Source organism: Sorex araneus, chromosome 7 (assembly GCF_027595985.1).
Source record: "Sorex araneus isolate mSorAra2 chromosome 7, mSorAra2.pri, whole genome shotgun sequence".
NCBI classification, from domain to species: domain Eukaryota; kingdom Metazoa; phylum Chordata; class Mammalia; order Eulipotyphla; family Soricidae; genus Sorex; species Sorex araneus.
Genome location: NC_073308.1, coordinates 197,311 through 216,856, shown reverse-complemented (window position 1 = coordinate 216,856; position 19,546 = coordinate 197,311).

Here is a 19,546-nt window from a genome sequence, read left to right as displayed (position 1 = left end):
GGGGTGATTGGGGGGAGCCAATAGATGAGCGCGACCTCATGTGGGGTGAATGTCGAAAGCCAATAGACCACGTCAGAGGCGGGGCAACCAGGCTATATAAGGACTGCCATTACCCGGGTTGTTGTTCTTTCTGATGCGTGGCGGCCAGAGCACATTTCGCATGCGTGGCGGCTATGACAGATTGACCTATATGGGGTGATTGGCGGGAGCCAATAGATGAGCACCACCTCATATGGGGTGATTGGTGAGAGCCAATAGATGAGCGCCACCTCATATGGGGACTGCCATTACCCGGGTTGTTGTTCTTTCTCATGCGTGGCGGCCAGAGCGCACTGCGCATGCCTAGAGGCCAGAGCGCACTGCGCAAGCGTTGTGGCCAGAGCGCACTGCGCATGCGTGGGGGCCAGACGCACTGCACATTCATGTCGGCCAGAGCGCACTGCGCATGCGTGACGGCCAGAGCGCACTGCGCATGCGTGGCCGCCAGAGCGCACTGCGCATGCGTTATGGCCAAGGCGCACTGCGCATGCGTGGCGACCAGAGCGCACTGCGCATTCGTGGCGGCCAAGGCGCACTGCGCATGCGTGGAGGCCAGCGCGCACTGCGCATGCGTGGGGGCCAGAGCGCACTGCGCATGCCTGGCGGCCAGATCGCACAGCGCATGCGTGGCGACCAGAACGCACTGCGCATTCGTGGCGGCCAAGGCACACAGCGCATGCGTGGCGGCCAGAGCGCACTGCACATGCATGGCGGCCAAGTCGCACTGCGCATGCGTGGGGGCAAGAGCGCACTGCACATTCATGTCGGCCAGAGCGCACTGCGCATGCGTGACGGCCAGAGCGCACTGCGCATGCGTGGCCGCCAGAGCGCACTGCGCATGCCTGTTTGCCAAGGCGCACTGCGCATGCGTGGCGACCAGAGCGCACTGCGCATGCGTGGCGGCCGGAGCGCACTGCACATGCATGGCAACCAAGGCGCACTGCGCATGCGTGGGGGCCAGAGCGCACTGCGCATGCCTGGCGGCCAGAGTGCACTGCGCATGCGTGGCGACAAGAACGCACTGCGCATTCGTGGCGGCCAAGGCGCACTGCGCATGCGTGGCGGCCAGAGCGCACTGCGCATGCGTGGGGGCCAGAGCGCACTGCGCATGCGTGGGGGCCAGAGCGCATTGCGCATACTTGGTAGCCATGACAGAGTGACCTCATATGGGGTGATTGGGGGGAGCCAATAGATGAGCGCGACCTCATGTGGGGTGAATGTCGAAAGCCAATAGACCACGTCAGAGGCGGGGCAACCAGGCTATATAAGGACTGCCATTACCCGGGTTGTTGTTCTTTCTCATGCGTGGCGGCCAGAGCACATTTCGCATGCGTGGCGGCCATGACAGATTGACCTATATGGGGTGATTGGCGGGAGCCAATAGATGAGCACCACCTCATATGGGGTGATTGGTGAGAGCCAATAGATGAGCGCCACCTCATATGGGGACTGCCATTACCCGGGTTGTTGTTCTTTCTCATGCGTGGCGGCCAGAGCGCACTGCGCATGCCTAGAGGCCAGAGCGCACTGCGAAAGCGTTGTGGCCAGAGCGCACTGCGCATGCGTGGGGGCCAGAGCGCACTGCACATTCATGTCGGCCAGAGCGCACTGCGCATGCGTGACGGCCAGAGCGCACTGCGCATGCGTGGCCGCCAGAGCGCACTGCGCATGCGTGTTGGCCAAGGCGCACTGCGCATGCGTGGCGACCAGAGCGCACTGCGCATTCGTGGCGGCCAAGGCGCACTGCGCATGCGTGGCGGCCAGCGCGCACTGCGCATGCGTGGGGGCCAGAGCGCACTGCGCATGCCTGGCGGCCAGAGCGCACTGCGCATGCGTGGCGACCAGAACGCACTGCGCATTCGTGGCGGCCAAGGCGCACTGCGCATGCGTGGCGGCCAGAGCGCACTGCACATGCATGGCGGCCAAGTCGCCCTGCGCATGCGTGGCAACAGAGCGCACTGCGCATTCCTGGCGGCCAAGGTGCACTGCGCATGCGTGGCGGCCAGAGCGCACTGCGCATGCGTGTTGGCCAAGGCGCACTGCGCATGCGTGGCGGCCAGAGCGCACTGCACATGTATGGCAACCAAGGCGCACTGCGCATGCGTGGCTACCAGAGCGCACTGCGCATTCGTGGCGGCCAAGGCGCACTGCGCATGCGTGGCGGCCAGAGCGCACTGCGCATGCATGGCGGCCAAGTCGCCCTGCGCATGCGTGGCAACAGAGCGCACTGCGCATTCCTGGCGCCCAAGGTGCACTGCGCATGCGTGGCGGCCAGAGCGCACTGCGCATGTATGGCGGCCAAGGCGCACTGCGCATGTGTGGCGGCCAGAACGCACTGCGCATTCGTGGCGGCCAGAGCGCAATCCGCATGCGTGTGGGCCAGAGCGCATTGCGCATGCGTGGCGGCCAGAGCGCACTGCGCATGCCTGGTGGCCGGAGCGCACTGCGCATGCGTGGCGGCCAGAGCGCACATCGCATGCGTGGCGGCCAAGGCGCACTGCGCATGCGTGGCGACCAGAGCGAACTGCGCATTCGTGGCGGCGAAGGCGCACTGCGCATGCGTGGCGGCCATAGCGCACTGCGCATGCATGGCGGCCAAGGTGCACTGCGCATGCGGGTCGGCAAGAGCGCACTGCGCATTCGTGCTGGCCAGAGCGCACTGCGCATGCGTGGCTGCCAGAGCGCACTACGTATTCGTGGCGGCCAGAGCGCATTGCGCATGCGTGGAAGCCAGAGCGCATTGCGCATGCGTGGCGGCCAGAGCGCATTGCGCATACTTGGTAGCCATGACAGAGTGACCTCATATGGGGTGATTGGCGGGAGCCAATAGATGAGCGCGACCTCATGTGGGGTGATTGTCGAAAGCAATAGACTACGTCAGAGGCGGGGCAACCAGGCTATATAAGTACTGCCATTACCCGGGTTGTTGTTCTTTCTCATGCGTGGCGGCCTGAGTGCACTGCGCATACCTGGCGGCCAAGGCGCACTGCGCATGCGTGGCGTCCAGAGCGCACTGCGCATTCGTGGCGGCCAGAGCGCATTGTGCATGCGTGGGGCAAGAGCGCACTGCGCATTCGTGGCGGTCAGAGCGCATTGCGCATGCGTGGCGGCCAGAACGCATTGCACATACTTGGTAGCCATGACAGAGTGACCTCATATGGGGTGAATGGCGGGAGCCAATAGACCATGTCAGAGGCGGGGTAAACAGGCTATATAAGGACTGCCATTACCCGGGTTGTTGTTCTATCTCATGCGTGACGGCCAGAGCGCATTTCGCATGCGTGGCGGCCATGACATAGTGACCTATATGGGGTGATTGGCGGGAGCCAATAGATGAGCACCACCTCATATGGGGTGATTGGTGAGAGCCAATAGATGAGCGCCACCTCATGTGGGGTGATTGTCGAAAGCCAATAGACTACGTCAGAGGCGGGGCAACCAGGCTATATAAGGACTGCCATTACCCGGGTTGTTGTTCTTTCTAATGCATGGGGGCCAGAGCGCACTGCGCATTCGTGGCGGCCAGAGCGCATTGTGCATTCGTGGTGGCCAGAGCGCATTGCGCATGCGTGGGGGCCAGAGCGCACTGCGCATTCGTGGTGGCCAGAGCACATTGCGCATGCGTGGGGGCCAGAGCGCACTGCACATGCGTGGCGACCAGAGCGCACTGCGCATGCGTGGCGGCCAGAGCGCATTGCGCATGCGTGCGGGCCAGAGCGCACTGCGCATTCGTGGCGGCCAGAGCGCATTGCGCATGCGTGGCGGCCAGAACGCACTGCGCATTCGTGGCGGACAAGGCGCACTGCGCATGCGTGGCGGCCAGAGCGCACTGCGCATGCATGGCGGCCAAGTCGCACTGCGCATGCATGGCAACCAAGGCGCACTGCGCATGCGTGGCGACCAGAGCGCACTGCGCATTCGTGGCGGCCAAGGCGCACTGCGCATGCGTGGCGGCCAGAGCGCACTGCGCATGCATGGCGGCCAAGTCGCACTGCGCATGCGTGGCGGCCAGAGCGCACTGCGCATGCGTGGCGGCCAGAGCGCATTGCGCATGCGTGGCGGCCAGAGCGCATTGCGCATACTTGGTAGCCATGACAGAGTGACCTCATATGGGGTGATTGGCGGGAGCCAATAGATGAGCGCGACCTCATGTGGGGTGATTGTCGAAAGCCAATAGACCATGTCAGAGGCGGGGTAAACAGGCTATATAAGGACTGCCATTGCCCGGGTTGTTGTTCTTTCTCATGCGTGGCGGCCAGAGCGCATTTCGCATGCGTGGCGGCCATGACATAGTGAACTATATGGGGTGATTGGCGAGAGCCAATAGATGAGCACCACCTCATATGGGGTGATTGGTGAGAGCCAATAGATGAGCGCCACCTCATATGGGGACTGCCATTACCCGGGTTGTTGTTCTTTCTCATGCGTGGCGGCCAGAGCGCACTGCGCATGCGTGGAGGCCAGAGCGCACTGCGCATGCGTCGCGGCCAGAGCGCACTGCGCATGTGTGGGGGCCAGAGCGCATTGTGCATGCGTGGCGGGCAGAGCACACTGCGCATGCCTGGCGGCCAGAGCGCACTGAGCATGCGTGGCGGCTAAGGCGCACTGCGCATGCGTGGCGACAGAGCGCACTGCGCATTCATGGGGGCCAAGGCGCACTGCGCATGCTGGCGGCCAGAGCGCACTGCTCATGTATGGCGGCCACGGCGCACTGAGCATGCGTGGCGGCCAGAGCGCATTGCGCATGTGTGGGGGCCAGAGCGCACTGCGCATTCGTGGCGGCAGAGCGCAATCCGCATGCGTGTGGGCCAGAGCGCATTGCGCATGCGTGGCGGCCAGAGCGCACTGCGCATGCCTGGCGGCCAGAGCGCACTGCGCATGCGTGGCGGCCAGAGCGCACATCGCATGCGTGGCGGCCAAGGCGCACTGCGCATGCGTGGCGACCAGAGCGAACTGCGCATTCGTGGCGGCGAAGGCGCACTGCGCATGTGTGGCGGCCAGAGCGCACTGCGCATGCATGGCTGCCAAGGCGCACTGCGCATGTGGGTCGGCAAGAGCGCACTGCTCATTCGTGGCGGCCAGAGCGCACTGCGCATGTGTGGCTGCCAGAGCACACTGCGTATTCGTGGCGGCCAGAGCGCATTGCGCATGCGTGGGGGCCAGAGCGCATTGCGCATGCGTGGCGGCCAGAGCGCATTGCGCATACTTGGTAGCCATGACAGAGTGACCTCATATGGGGTGATTGGCGGGAGCCAATAGATGAGCGCGACCTCATGTGGGGTGATTGTCGAAAGCAATAGACTACGTCAGAGGCGGGGCAACCAGGCTATATAAGGACTGCCATTACCCGGGTTGTTGTTCTTTCTCATGCGTGGCGGCCAGCGCGCATTTTGCATGCGTGGCGGCCATGACAGAGTGACCTATATGGGGTGATTAGCAGGAGCCAATAGATGAGCACCACCTCATATGGGGTGATTGGTGAGAGCCAATAGATGAGCGCCACCTCCTATGGGGACTGCAATTACCCGGGTTGTTGTTCTTTCTCATGTGTGGCGGCCAGAGCTAACTGCGCATACCTGGCGGCCAGAGCGCACATTGCATGCGTGGCAGCCAAGGCGCACTGCGCATGCCTGGCGACCAGAGCGCACTGCGCATTCGTGGCGGCCAAGGCGCACTGCGCATGCGTGGCGGCCCGAGTGCACTGCGCATGCATGGCGGCCAAGGCGCACTGCGCATGCGTGGTGGCCAGAGTGCACTGCGCATTCGTGGCGGCCAGAGCGCATTGTGCATGCGTGGGGCAAGACCGCACTGCGCATTCGTGGCGGTCAGAGCGCATTGCGCATGCGTGGCGGCCAGAGCGCATTGCACATACTTGGTAGCCATGACAGAGTGACCTCATATGGGGTGAATGGCGGGAGCCAATATATGAGCGCCACCTCATGTGGGGTGATTGTCGAAAGCCAATAGACTACGTCAGAGGCGGGGCAACCAGGCTATATAAGGACTGCCATTACCCGGGTTGTTGTTCTTTCTAATGCATGGGGGCCAGAGCGCACTGCGCATTCGTGGCGGCCAGAGCGCATTGCGCATTCGTGGTGGCCAGAGCGCATTGCGCATGCGTGGGGGCCAGAGCGCACTGCGCATTCGTGGTGGCCAGAGCACATTGCGCATGCGTGGGGGCCAGAGCGCACTGCGCATGCGTGGCGACCAGAGCGCACTGCGCATGCGTGGCGGCCAGAGCGCATTGCGCATGCGTGCGGGCCAGAGCAAACTGCGCATTCGTGGCGGCCAGAGCGCATTGCGCATGCGTGGCGGCCAGAGCGCATTGCGCATGCGTGGCGGCCAGAGCGCATTGCGCATACGTGGTGGTCATGATAGAGAGACCTCATATGGGGTGATTGGCGGGAGCCAATAGATGAGCGTGACCTCATATGGGGTGATTGGCGAGAGCCAATTGATGAGCGCCACCTCATATGGGGTGATTGGCGAGAGCCAATAGAGAACGTCAGAAGCGGGGCAACCAGGCTATATAAGAACTACCATTACCAGGATTGTTGTTCTTTCTCTTGCGTGGTGGCCAGAGCGCATTGCGCATGTGTGGCGGCCAGAGCGCATTGCGAATGCGTGGCGGGCAGAGCGCACTGCGCATGCGTGACGCCCAGAGCACATTGCGCATGCGTGGAGACCAGAGCTCATTGCGCATGCGTGGCAGCCAGAGCGCACTGCGCATGCATGGCGGCCAGAGCGCATTGCGCATGTGTGGGGGCCAGAGCTCATTGCGCATGCGTGGCGGCCATGGCGCACTGCGCATGCGTGGCGGCCAGAGTGCACTGCGCATTCGTGGCGGCCAGAGCGCACTGCGCATGCGTGGGGGACAGAGCGCATTGCGCATGCGTGGCGGCCAGAGCGCACTGCGCATGACTGGCCGCCAGCGCGCACTGCGCATGCGTGGCGGCCAGAGCGCACTGCGCATTCGTGGGGGACAGAGCGCATTGCGCATGCGTGGCGGCCAGAGCGCACTGCGCATGCCTGGCGGCCAGAGTGCACTGCGCATGCGTGGCGACCAGAACGCACTGCGCATTCGTGGCGGCCAAGGCGCACAGCGCATGCGTGGCGGCCAGAGCGCACTGCGCATGCGTGGGGGCCAGAGCGCACTGCGCATGCGTGGGGGCCAGAGCGCATTGCGCATACTTGGTAGCCATGACAGAGTGACCTCATATGGGGTGATTGGGGGGAGCCAATAGATGAACGCGACCTCATGTGGGGTGAATGTCGAAAGCCAATAGACCACGTCAGAGGCGGGGCAACCAGGCTATATAAGGACTGCCATTACCCGGGTTGTTGTTCTTTCTGATGCGTGGCGGCCAGAGCACATTTCGCATGCGTGGCGGCCATGACAGATTGACCTATATGGGGTGATTGGCGGGAGCCAATAGATGAGCACCACCTCATATGGGGTGATTGGTGAGAGCCAATAGATGAGCGCCACCTCATATGGGGACTGCCATTACCCGGGTTGTTGTTCTTTCTCATGCGTGGCGGCCAGAGCGCACTGCGCATGCCTAGAGGCCAGAGCGCACTGCGAAAGCGTTGTGGCCAGAGCGCACTGCGCATGCGTGGGGGCCAGAGCGCACTGCACATTCATGTCGGCCAGAGCGCACTGCGCATGCGTGACGGCCAGAGCGCACTGCGCATGCGTGGCCGCCAGAGCGCACTGCGCATGCGTGTTGGCCAAGGCGCACTGCGCGTGCGTGGCGACCAGAGCGCACTGCGCATTCGTGGCGGCCAAGGCGCACTGCGCATGCGTGGCGGCCAGAGCGCACTGCGCATGCGTGGCGGCCAGCGCGCACTGCGCATGCGTGGGGGCCAGAGCGCACTGCGCATGCCTGGCGGCCAGAGCGCACTGCGCATGCGTGGCGACCAGAACGCACTGCGCATTCGTGGCGGCCAAGGCGCACTGCGCATGCGTGGCGGCCAGAGCGCACTGCACATGCATGGCGGCCAAGTCGCACTGCGCATGCGTGGGGGCAAGAGCGCACTGCGCATGCGTGTTGGCCAAGGCGCACTGCGCATGCGTGGCGGCCAGAGCGCACTGCACATGCATGGCAACCAAGGCGCACTGCGCATGCGTGGCGACCAGAGCGCACTGCGCATTCGTGGCGGCCAAGGCGCACTGCGCATGCGTGGCGGCCAGAGCGCACTGCGCATGCATGTCGGCCAAGGCGCACTGCGCATGCGTGGCAACAGAGCGCACTGCGCATTCCTGGCGGCCAAGGTGCACTGCGCATGCGTGGCGGCCAGAGCGCACTGCGCATGTATGGCGGCCAAGGCGCACTGCGCATGTGTGGCGGCCAGAGCGCACTGCGCATTCGTGGCGGCCAGCGCGCAATCCGCATGCGTGTGGGCCAGAGCGCATTGCGCAAGCGTGGCGGCCGGAGCGCACTGCGCATGCGTGGCGGCCAGAGCGCACATCGCATGCGTGGCGGCCAAGGCGCACTGCGCATGCGTGGCGACCAGAGCGAACTGCGCATTCGTGGCGGCGAAGGCGCACTGCGCATGCGTGGCGGCCAGAGCGCACTGCGCATGCATGGCGGCCAAGGTGCACTGCGCATGCGGGTCGGCAAGAGCGCACTGCGCATTCGTGCTGGCCAGAGCGCACTGCGCATGCGTGGCTGCCAGAGCGCACTACGTATTCGTGGCGGCCACAGCGCATTGCGCATGCGTGGAAGCCAGAGCGCATTGCGCATGCGTGGCGGCCAGAGCGCATTGCGCATACTTGGTAGCCATGACAGAGTGACCTCATATATGGTGATTGGCGGGAGCCAATAGATGAGCGCGACCTCATGTGGGGTGATTGTCGAAAGCAATAGACTACGTCAGAGGCGGGGCAACCAGGCTATATAAGTACTGCCATTACCCGGGTTGTTGTTCTTTCTCATGCGTGGGGGCCAGAGCTCACTGCGCATACCTGGCGGCCAGAGCGCACATCGCATGCGTGGCAGCCAAGGCGCACTGCGCATGCCTGGCGACCAGAGCGCACTGCGCATTCGTGGCGGCCAAGGCGCACTGCGCATGCGTGGCGGCCTGAGTGCACTGCGCATGCATGGCGGCCAAGGCGCACTGCGCATGCGTGGCGGCCAGAGCGCACTGCGCATTCGTGGCGGCCAGAGCGCATTGTGCATGCGTGGGGCAAGAGCGCACTGCGCATTCGTGGCGGTCAGAGCGCATTGCGCATGCGTGGCGGCCAGAACGCATTGCACATACTTGGTAGCCATGACAGAGTGACCTCATATGGGGTGAATGGCGGGAGCCAATAGACCATGTCAGAGGCGGGGTAAACAGGCTATATAAGGACTGCCATTACCCGGGTTGTTGTTCTATCTCATGCGTGACGGCCAGAGCGCATTTCGCATGCGTGGCGGCCATGACATAGTGACCTATATGGGGTGATTGGCGGGAGCCAATAGATGAGCACCACCTCATATGGGGTGATTGGTGAGAGCCAATAGATGAGCGCCACCTCATATGGGGACTGCCATTACCCGGGTTGTTGTTCTTTCTCATGCGTGGCGGCCAGAGCGCACTGCGCATTCGTGGCGGCCAGAGCGCACTGCGCATGCGTCGCGGCCAGAGCACACCGCGCATGCGTGGGGGCCAGAGCGCATTGTGCATGCGTGGCGGGCAGAGCACACTGCGCATGCCTGGCGGCCAGAGCGCACTGCGCATTCGTGGCGGCCAGAGCGCACATCGCATGCGTGGCGGCCAAGGCGCACTGCGCATGTATGGCGGCCAAGGCGCACTGCGCATGCGTGGCGGCCAGAGCGCACTGCCTATTCGTGGCGGCCAGAGCGCATTGCGCATGTGTGGGGGCCAGAGCGCACTGCGCATTCGTGGCGGCCAGAGCGCAATCCGCATGCGTGTGGGCCAGAGCGCATTGCGCATGTGTGGCGGCCAGAGCGCACTGCGCATGCGTGGCGGCCAGAGCGCACTGCGCATGCGTGGCGGCCAGAGCGCACGTCGCATGCGTGGCGGCCAAGGCGCACTGCGCATGCGTGGCGACCAGAGCGAACTGCGCATTCGTGGCGGCGAAGGCGCACTGCGCATGCGTGGCGGCCAGAGCGCACTGCGCATGCATGGCGGCCAAGGCGCACTGCGCATGCGGGTCGGCAAGAGCGCACTGCGCATTCGTGGCGGCCAGAGCTCACTGCGCATGCGTGGCTGCCAGAGCGCACTGCGTATTCGTGGCGGCCAGAGCGCATTGCGCATGCGTGGCGGCCATGACATAGTGACCTATATGGGGTGATTGGCGGGAGCCAATAGATGAGCACCACCTCATATGGGGTGATTGGTGAGAGCCAATAGATGAGCGCCACCTCATGTGGGGTGATTGTCGAAAGCCAATAGACTACGTCAGAGGCGGGGCAACCAGGCTATATAAGGACTGCCATTACCCGGGTTGTTGTTCTTTCTAATGCATGGGGGCCAGAGCGCACTGCGCATTCGTGGCGGCCAGAGCGCATTGTGCATTCGTGGTGGCCAGAGCGCATTGCGCATGCGTGGGGGCCAGAGCGCACTGCGCATTCGTGGTGGCCAGAGCACATTGCGCATGCGTGGGGGCCAGAGCGCACTGCACATGCGTGGCGACCAGAGCGCACTGCGCATGCGTGGCGGCCAGAGCGCATTGCGCATGCGTGCGGGCCAGAGCGCACTGCGCATTCGTGGCGGCCAGAGCGCATTGCGCATGCGTGGCGGCCAGAACGCACTGCGCATTCGTGGCGGACAAGGCGCACTGCGCATGCGTGGCGGCCAGAGCGCACTGCGCATGCATGGCGGCCAAGTCGCACTGCGCATGCATGGCAACCAAGGCGCACTGCGCATGCGTGGCGACCAGAGCGCACTGCGCATTCGTGGCGGCCAAGGCGCACTGCGCATGCGTGGCGGCCAGAGCGCACTGCGCATGCATGGCGGCCAAGTCGCACTGCGCATGCGTGGCGGCCAGAGCGCACTGCGCATGCGTGGCGGCCAGAGCGCATTGCGCATGCGTGGCGGCCAGAGCGCATTGCGCATACTTGGTAGCCATGACAGAGTGACCTCATATGGGGTGATTGGCGGGAGCCAATAGATGAGCGCGACCTCATGTGGGGTGATTGTCGAAAGCCAATAGACCATGTCAGAGGCGGGGTAAACAGGCTATATAAGGACTGCCATTGCCCGGGTTGTTGTTCTTTCTCATGCGTGGCGGCCAGAGCGCATTTCGCATGCGTGGCGGCCATGACATAGTGAACTATATGGGGTGATTGGCGAGAGCCAATAGATGAGCACCACCTCATATGGGGTGATTGGTGAGAGCCAATAGATGAGCGCCACCTCATATGGGGACTGCCATTACCCGGGTTGTTGTTCTTTCTCATGCGTGGCGGCCAGAGCGCACTGCGCATGCGTGGAGGCCAGAGCGCACTGCGCATGCGTCGCGGCCAGAGCGCACTGCGCATGCGTGGGGGCCAGAGCGCATTGTGCATGCGTGGCGGGCAGAGCACACTGCGCATGCCTGGCGGCCAGAGCGCACTGAGCATGCGTGGCGGCTAAGGCGCACTGCGCATGCGTGGCGACAGAGCGCACTGCGCATTCATGGGGGCCAAGGCGCACTGCGCATGCTGGCGGCCAGAGCGCACTGCTCATGTATGGCGGCCACGGCGCACTGAGCATGCGTGGCGGCCAGAGCGCATTGCGCATGTGTGGGGGCCAGAGCGCACTGCGCATTCGTGGCGGCAGAGCGCAATCCGCATGCGTGTGGGCCAGAGCGCATTGCGCATGCGTGGCGGCCAGAGCGCACTGCGCATGCCTGGCGGCCAGAGCGCACTGCGCATGCGTGGCGGCCAGAGCGCACATCGCATGCGTGGCGGCCAAGGCGCACTGCGCATGCGTGGCGACCAGAGCGAACTGCGCATTCGTGGCGGCGAAGGCGCACTGCGCATGTGTGGCGGCCAGAGCGCACTGCGCATGCATGGCTGCCAAGGCGCACTGCGCATGTGGGTCGGCAAGAGCGCACTGCTCATTCGTGGCGGCCAGAGCGCACTGCGCATGTGTGGCTGCCAGAGCACACTGCGTATTCGTGGCGGCCAGAGCGCATTGCGCATGCGTGGGGGCCAGAGCGCATTGCGCATGCGTGGCGGCCAGAGCGCATTGCGCATACTTGGTAGCCATGACAGAGTGACCTCATATGGGGTGATTGGCGGGAGCCAATAGATGAGCGCGACCTCATGTGGGGTGATTGTCGAAAGCAATAGACTACGTCAGAGGCGGGGCAACCAGGCTATATAAGGACTGCCATTACCCGGGTTGTTGTTCTTTCTCATGCGTGGCGGCCAGCGCGCATTTTGCATGCGTGGCGGCCATGACAGAGTGACCTATATGGGGTGATTAGCAGGAGCCAATAGATGAGCACCACCTCATATGGGGTGATTGGTGAGAGCCAATAGATGAGCGCCACCTCCTATGGGGACTGCAATTACCCGGGTTGTTGTTCTTTCTCATGTGTGGCGGCCAGAGCTCACTGCGCATACCTGGCGGCCAGAGCGCACATCGCATGCGTGGCAGCCAAGGCGCACTGCGCATGCCTGGCGACCAGAGCGCACTGCGCATTCGTGGCGGCCAAGGCGCACTGCGCATGCGTGGCGGCCCGAGTGCACTGCGCATGCATGGCGGCCAAGGCGCACTGCGCATGCGTGGTGGCCAGAGTGCACTGCGCATTCGTGGCGGCCAGAGCGCATTGTGCATGCGTGGGGCAAGACCGCACTGCGCATTCGTGGCGGTCAGAGCGCATTGCGCATGCGTGGCGGCCAGAGCGCATTGCTCATACTTGGTAGCCATGACAGAGTGACCTCATATGGGGTGAATGGCGGGAGCCAATATATGAGCGCCACCTCATGTGGGGTGATTGTCGAAAGCCAATAGACTACGTCAGAGGCGGGGCAACCAGGCTATATAAGGACTGATATTACCCGGGTTGTTGTTCTTTCTAATGCATGGGGGCCAGAGCGCACTGCGCATTCGTGGCGGCCAGAGCGCATTGCGCATTCGTGGTGGCCAGAGCGCATTGCGCATGCGTGGGGGCCAGAGCGCACTGCGCATTCGTGGTGGCCAGAGCACATTGCGCATGCGTGGGGGCCAGAGCGCACTGCGCATGCGTGGCGACCAGAGCGCACTGCGCATGCGTGGCGGCCAGAGCGCATTGCGCATGCGTGCGGGCCAGAGCAAACTGCGCATTCGTGGCGGCCAGAGCACATTGCGCATGCGTGGGGGCCAGAGCGCACTGCGCATGCGTGGCGGCCAGAGCGCATTGCGCATGCGTGGCGGCCAGAGCGCATTGCGCATACGTGGTGGTCATGATAGAGAGACCTCATATGGGGTGATTGGCGGGAGCCAATAGATGAGCGTGACCTCATATGGGGTGATTGGCGAGAGCCAATTGATGAGCGCCACCTCATATGGGGTGATTGGCGAGAGCCAATAGAGAACGTCAGAAGCGGGGCAACCAGGCTATATAAGAACTACCATTACCAGGATTGTTGTTCTTTCTCTTGCGTGGTGGCCAGAGCGCATTGCGCATGTGTGGCGGCCAGAGCGCATTGCGAATGCGTGGCGGGCAGAGCGCACTGCGCATGCGTGACGCCCAGAGCACATTGCGCATGCGTGGAGACCAGAGCTCATTGCGCATGCGTGGCAGCCAGAGCGCACTGCGCATGCATGGCGGCCAGAGCGCATTGCGCATGTGTGGGGGCCAGAGCTCATTGCGCATGCGTGGCGGCCATGGCGCACTGCGCATGCGTGGCGGCCAGAGTGCACTGCGCATTCGTGGCGGCCAGAGCGCACTGCGCATGCGTGGGGGACAGAGCGCATTGCGCATGCGTGGCGGCCAGAGCGCACTGCGCATGACTGGCCGCCAGCGCGCACTGCGCATGCGTGGCGGCCAGAGCGCACTGCGCATTCGTGGGGGACAGAGCGCATTGCGCATGCGTGGCGGCCAGAGCGCACTGCGCATGCCTGGCGGCCAGAGTGCACTGCGCATGCGTGGCGACCAGAACGCACTGCGCATTCGTGGCGGCCAAGGCGCACTGCGCATGCGTGGCGGCCAGAGCGCACTGCGCATGCGTGGGGGCCAGAGCGCACTGCGCATGCGTGGGGGCCAGAGCGCATTGCGCATACTTGGTAGCCATGACAGAGTGACCTCATATGGGGTGATTGGGGGGAGCCAATAGATGAACGCGACCTCATGTGGGGTGAATGTCGAAAGTCAATAGACCACGTCAGAGGCGGGGCAACCAGGCTATATAAGGACTGCCATTACCCGGGTTGTTGTTCTTTCTGATGCGTGGCGGCCAGAGCACATTTCGCATGCGTGGCGGCCATGACAGATTGACCTATATGGGGTGATTGGCGGGAGCCAATAGATGAGCACCACCTCATATGGGGTGATTGGTGAGAGCCAATAGATGAGCGCCACCTCATATGGGGACTGCCATTACCCGGGTTGTTGTTCTTTCTCATGCGTGGCGGCCAGAGCGCACTGCGCATGCCTAGAGGCCAGAGCGCACTGCGAAAGCGTTGTGGCCAGAGCGCACTGCGCATGCGTGGGGGCCAGAGCGCACTGCACATTCATGTCGGCCAGAGCGCACTGCGCATGCGTGACGGCCAGAGCGCACTGCGCATGCGTGGCCGCCAGAGCGCACTGCGCATGCGTGTTGGCCAAGGCGCACTGCGCGTGCGTGGCGACCAGAGCGCACTGCGCATTCGTGGCGGCCAAGGCGCACTGCGCATGCGTGGCGGCCAGAGCGCACTGCGCATGCGTGGCGGCCAGCGCGCACTGCGCATGCGTGGGGGCCAGAGCGCACTGCGCATGCCTGGCGGCCAGAGCGCACTGCGCATGCGTGGCGACCAGAACGCACTGCGCATTCGTGGCGGACAAGGCGCACTGCGCATGCGTGGCGGCCAGAGCGCACTGCACATGCATGGCGGCCAAGTCGCACTGCGCATGCGTGGGGGCAAGAGCGCACTGCGCATGCGTGTTGGCCAAGGCGCACTGCGCATGCGTGGCGGCCAGAGCGCACTGCACATGCATGGCAACCAAGGCGCACTGCGCATGCGTGGCGACCAGAGCGCACTGCGCATTCGTGGCGGCCAAGGCGCACTGCGCATGCGTGGCGGCCAGAGCGCACTGCGCATGCATGTCGGCCAAGGCGCACTGCGCATGCGTGGCAACAGAGCGCACTGCGCATTCCTGGCGGCCAAGGTGCACTGCGCATGCGTGGCGGCCAGAGCGCACTGCGCATGTATGGCGGCCAAGGCGCACTGCGCATGTGTGGCGGCCAGAGCGCACTGCGCATTCGTGGCGGCCAGAGCGCAATCCGCATGCGTGTGGGCCAGAGCGCATTGCGCAAGCGTGGCGGCCGGAGCGCACTGCGCATGCGTGGCGGCCAAGGCGCACTGCGCATGCGTGGCGACCAGAGCGAACTGCGCATTCGTGGCGGCGAAGGCGCACTGCGCATGCGTGGCGGCCAGAGCGCACTGCGCATGCATGGCGGCCAAGGTGCACTGCGCATGCGGGTCGGCAAGAGCGCACTGCGCATTCGTGCTGGCCAGAGCGCACTGCGCATGCGTGGCTGCCAGAGCGCACTACGTATTCGTGGCGGCCACAGCGCATTGCGCATGCGTGGAAGCCAGAGCGCATTGCGCATGCGTGGCGGCCAGAGCGCATTGCGCATACTTGGTAGCCATGACAGAGTGACCTCATATATGGTGATTGGCGGGAGCCAATAGATGAGCGCGACCTCATGTGGGGTGATTGTCGAAGGCAATAGACTACGTCAGAGGCGGGGCAACCAGGCTATATAAGTACTGCCATTACCCGGGTTGTTGTTCTTTCTCATGCGTGGGGGCCAGAGCTCACTGCGCATACCTGGCGGCCAGAGCGCACATCGCATGCGTGGCAGCCAAGGCGCACTGCGCATGCCTGGCGACCAGAGCGCACTGCGCATTCGTGGCGGCCAAGGCGCACTGCGCATGCGTGGCGGCCTGAGTGCACTGCGCATGCATGGCGGCCAAGGCGCACTGCGCATGCGTGGCGGCCAGAGCGCACTGCGCATTCGTGGCGGCCAGAGCGCATTGTGCATGCGTGGGGCAAGAGCGCACTGCGCATTCGTGGCGGTCAGAGCGCATTGCGCATGCGTGGCGGCCAGAACGCATTGCACATACTTGGTAGCCATGACAGAGTGACCTCATATGGGGTGAATGGCGGGAGCCAATAGACCATGTCAGAGGCGGGGTAAACAGGCTATATAAGGACTGCCATTACCCGGGTTGTTGTTCTATCTCATGCGTGACGGCCAGAGCGCATTTCGCATGCGTGGCGGCCATGACATAGTGACCTATATGGGGTGATTGGCGGGAGCCAATAGATGAGCACCACCTCATATGGGGTGATTGGTGAGAGCCAATAGATGAGCGCCACCTCATATGGGGACTGCCATTACCCGGGTTGTTGTTCTTTCTCATGCGTGGCGGCCAGAGCGCACTGCGCATTCGTGGCGGCCAGAGCGCACTGCGCATGCGTCGCGGCCAGAGCGCACTGCGCATGCGTGGGGGCCAGAGCGCATTGTGCATGCGTGGCGGGCAGAGCACACTGCGCATGCCTGGCGGCCAGAGCGCACTGCGCATTCGTGGCGGCCAGAGCGCACATCGCATGCGTGGCGGCCAAGGCGCACTGCGCATGTATGGCGGCCAAGGCGCACTGCGCATGCGTGGCGGCCAGAGCGCACTGCCTATTCGTGGCGGCCAGAGCGCATTGCGCATGTGTGGGGGCCAGAGCGCACTGCGCATTCGTGGCGGCCAGAGCGCAATCCGCATGCGTGTGGGCCAGAGCGCATTGCGCATGTGTGGCGGCCAGAGCGCACTGCGCATGCGTGGCGGCCAGAGCGCACTGCGCATGCGTGGCGGCCAGAGCGCACGTCGCATGCGTGGCGGCCAAGGCGCACTGCGCATGCGTGGCGACCAGAGCGAACTGCGCATTCGTGGCGGCGAAGGCGCACTGCGCATGCGTGGCGGCCAGAGCGCACTGCGCATGCATGGCGGCCAAGGCGCACTGCGCATGCGGGTCGGCAAGAGCGCACTGCGCATTCGTGGCGGCCAAGGCGCACTGCGCATGCGTGGCGGCCAGAGCGCATTGCGCATTCGTGGTGGCCAGAGCGCATTGCGCATGCGTGGGGGCCAGAGCGCACTGCGCATTCGTGGTGGCCAGAGCATATTGCGCATGCGTGGGGGCCAGAGCGCACTGCGCATGCGTGGCGACCAGAGCGCACTGCGCATGCGTGGCGGCCAGAGCGCATTGCGCATGCGTGCGGGCCATAGCGCACTGCGCATTCGTGGCGGCCAGAGCGCATTGCGCATGCGTGGCGGCCAGAGCGCATTGCGCATGCGTGGCGGCCAGAGCGCATTGCGCATACGTGGTGGTCATGATAGAGAGACCTCATATGGGGTGATTGGCGGGAGCCAATAGATGAGCGTGACCTCATATGGGGTGATTGGCGAGAGCCAATTGATGAGCGCCACCTCATATGGGGTGATTGGCGAGAGCCAATAGAGAACGTCAGAAGCGGGGCAACCAGGCTATATAAGAACTACCATTACCAGGGTTGTTGTTCTTTCTCTTGCGTGGTGGCCAGAGCACATTGCGCATGCGTGGAGACCAGAGCTCATTGCGCATGCGTGGCGGCCAGAGCGCACTGCGCATGACTGGCCGCCAGCGCGCACTGCGCATGCGTGGCGGCCAGAGCGCATGCGCATTCGTGGGGGACAGAGCGCATTGCGCATGCGTGGCGGCCAGAGCGCACTGCGCATGCCTGGCGGCCAGAGTGCACTGCGCATGACTGGCCGCCAGCGCGCACTGCGCATGCGTGGCGGCCAGAGTGCACTGCGCATTCGTGGCGGCCAGAGCGCACTGCGCATGCGTGGGGGACAGAGCGCATTGCGCATGCGTGGTGGCCAGAGCGCACTGCGCATGACTGGCCGCCAGCGCGCACTGCGCATACTTGGTAGCCATGACAGAGTGACCTCATATGGGGTGATTGGGGGGAGCCAATAGATGAGCGCGACCTCATGTGGGGTGAATGTCGAAAGCCAATAGACCACGTCAGAGGCGGGGCAACCAGGCTATATAAGGACTGCCATTACCCGGGTTGTTGTTCTTTCTGATGCGTGGCGGCCAGAGCACATTTCGCATGCGTGGCGGCCATGACAGATTGACCTATATGGGGTGATTGGCGGGAGCCAATAGATGAGCACCACCTCATATGGGGTGATTGGTGAGAGCCAATAGATGAGCGCCACCTCATATGGGGACTGCCATTACCCGGGTTGTTGTTCTTTCTCATGCGTGGCGGCCAGAGCGCACTGCGCATGCCTAGAGGCCAGAGCGCACTGCGAAAGCGTTGTGGCCAGAGCGCACTGCGCATGCGTGGGGGCCAGAGCGCACTGCACATTCATGTCGGCCAGAGCGCACTGCGCATGCGTGACGGCCAGAGCGCACTGCGCATGCGTGGCCGCCAGAGCGCACTGCGCATGCGTGTTGGCCAAGGCGCACTGCGCATGCGTGTCGACCAGAGCGCACTGCGCATTCGTGGCGGCCAAGGCGCACTGCGCATGCGTGGCGGCCAGCGCGCACTGCGCATGCGTGGGGGCCAGAGCGCACTGCGCATGCCTGGCGGCCAGAGCGCACTGCGCATGCGTGGCGACCAGAACGCACTGCGCATTCGTGGCGGCCAAGGCGCACTGCGCATGCGTGGCGGCCAGAGCGCACTGCACATGCATGGCGGCCAAGTCGCACTGCGCATGCGTGGGGGCAAGAGCGCACTGCGCATGCGTGTTGGCCAAGGCGCACTGCGCATGCGTGGCGGCCAGAGCGCACTGCACATGCATGGCAACCAAGGCGCACTGCGCATGCGTGGCGACCAGAGCGCACTGCGCATGCCTGGCGGCCAAGGCGCACTGCGCATGCGTGGCGGCCAGAGCGCACTGCGCATGCATGGCGGCCAAGTCGCACTGCGCATGCGTGGCAACAGAGCGCACTGCGCATTCCTGGCGGCCAAGGTGCACTGCGCATGCGTGGCGGCCAGAGCGCACTGCGCATGTATGGCGGCCAAGGCGCACTGCGCATGTGTGGCGGCCAGAGCGCACTGCGCTTTCGTGGCGGCCAGAGCGCAATCCGCATGCGTGTGGGCCAGAGGGCATTGCGCATGCGTGGCGGCCGGAGCGCACTGCGCATGCGGGGCGGCCAGAGCGCACATCGCATGCGTGGCGGCCAAGGCGCACTGCGCATGCGTGGCGACCAGAGCGAACTGCGCATTCGTGGCGGCGAAGGCGCACTGCGCATGCGTGGCGGCCAGAGCGCACTGCGCATGCATGGCGGCCAAGGTGCACTGCGCATGCGGGTCGGCAAGAGCGCACTGCGCATTCG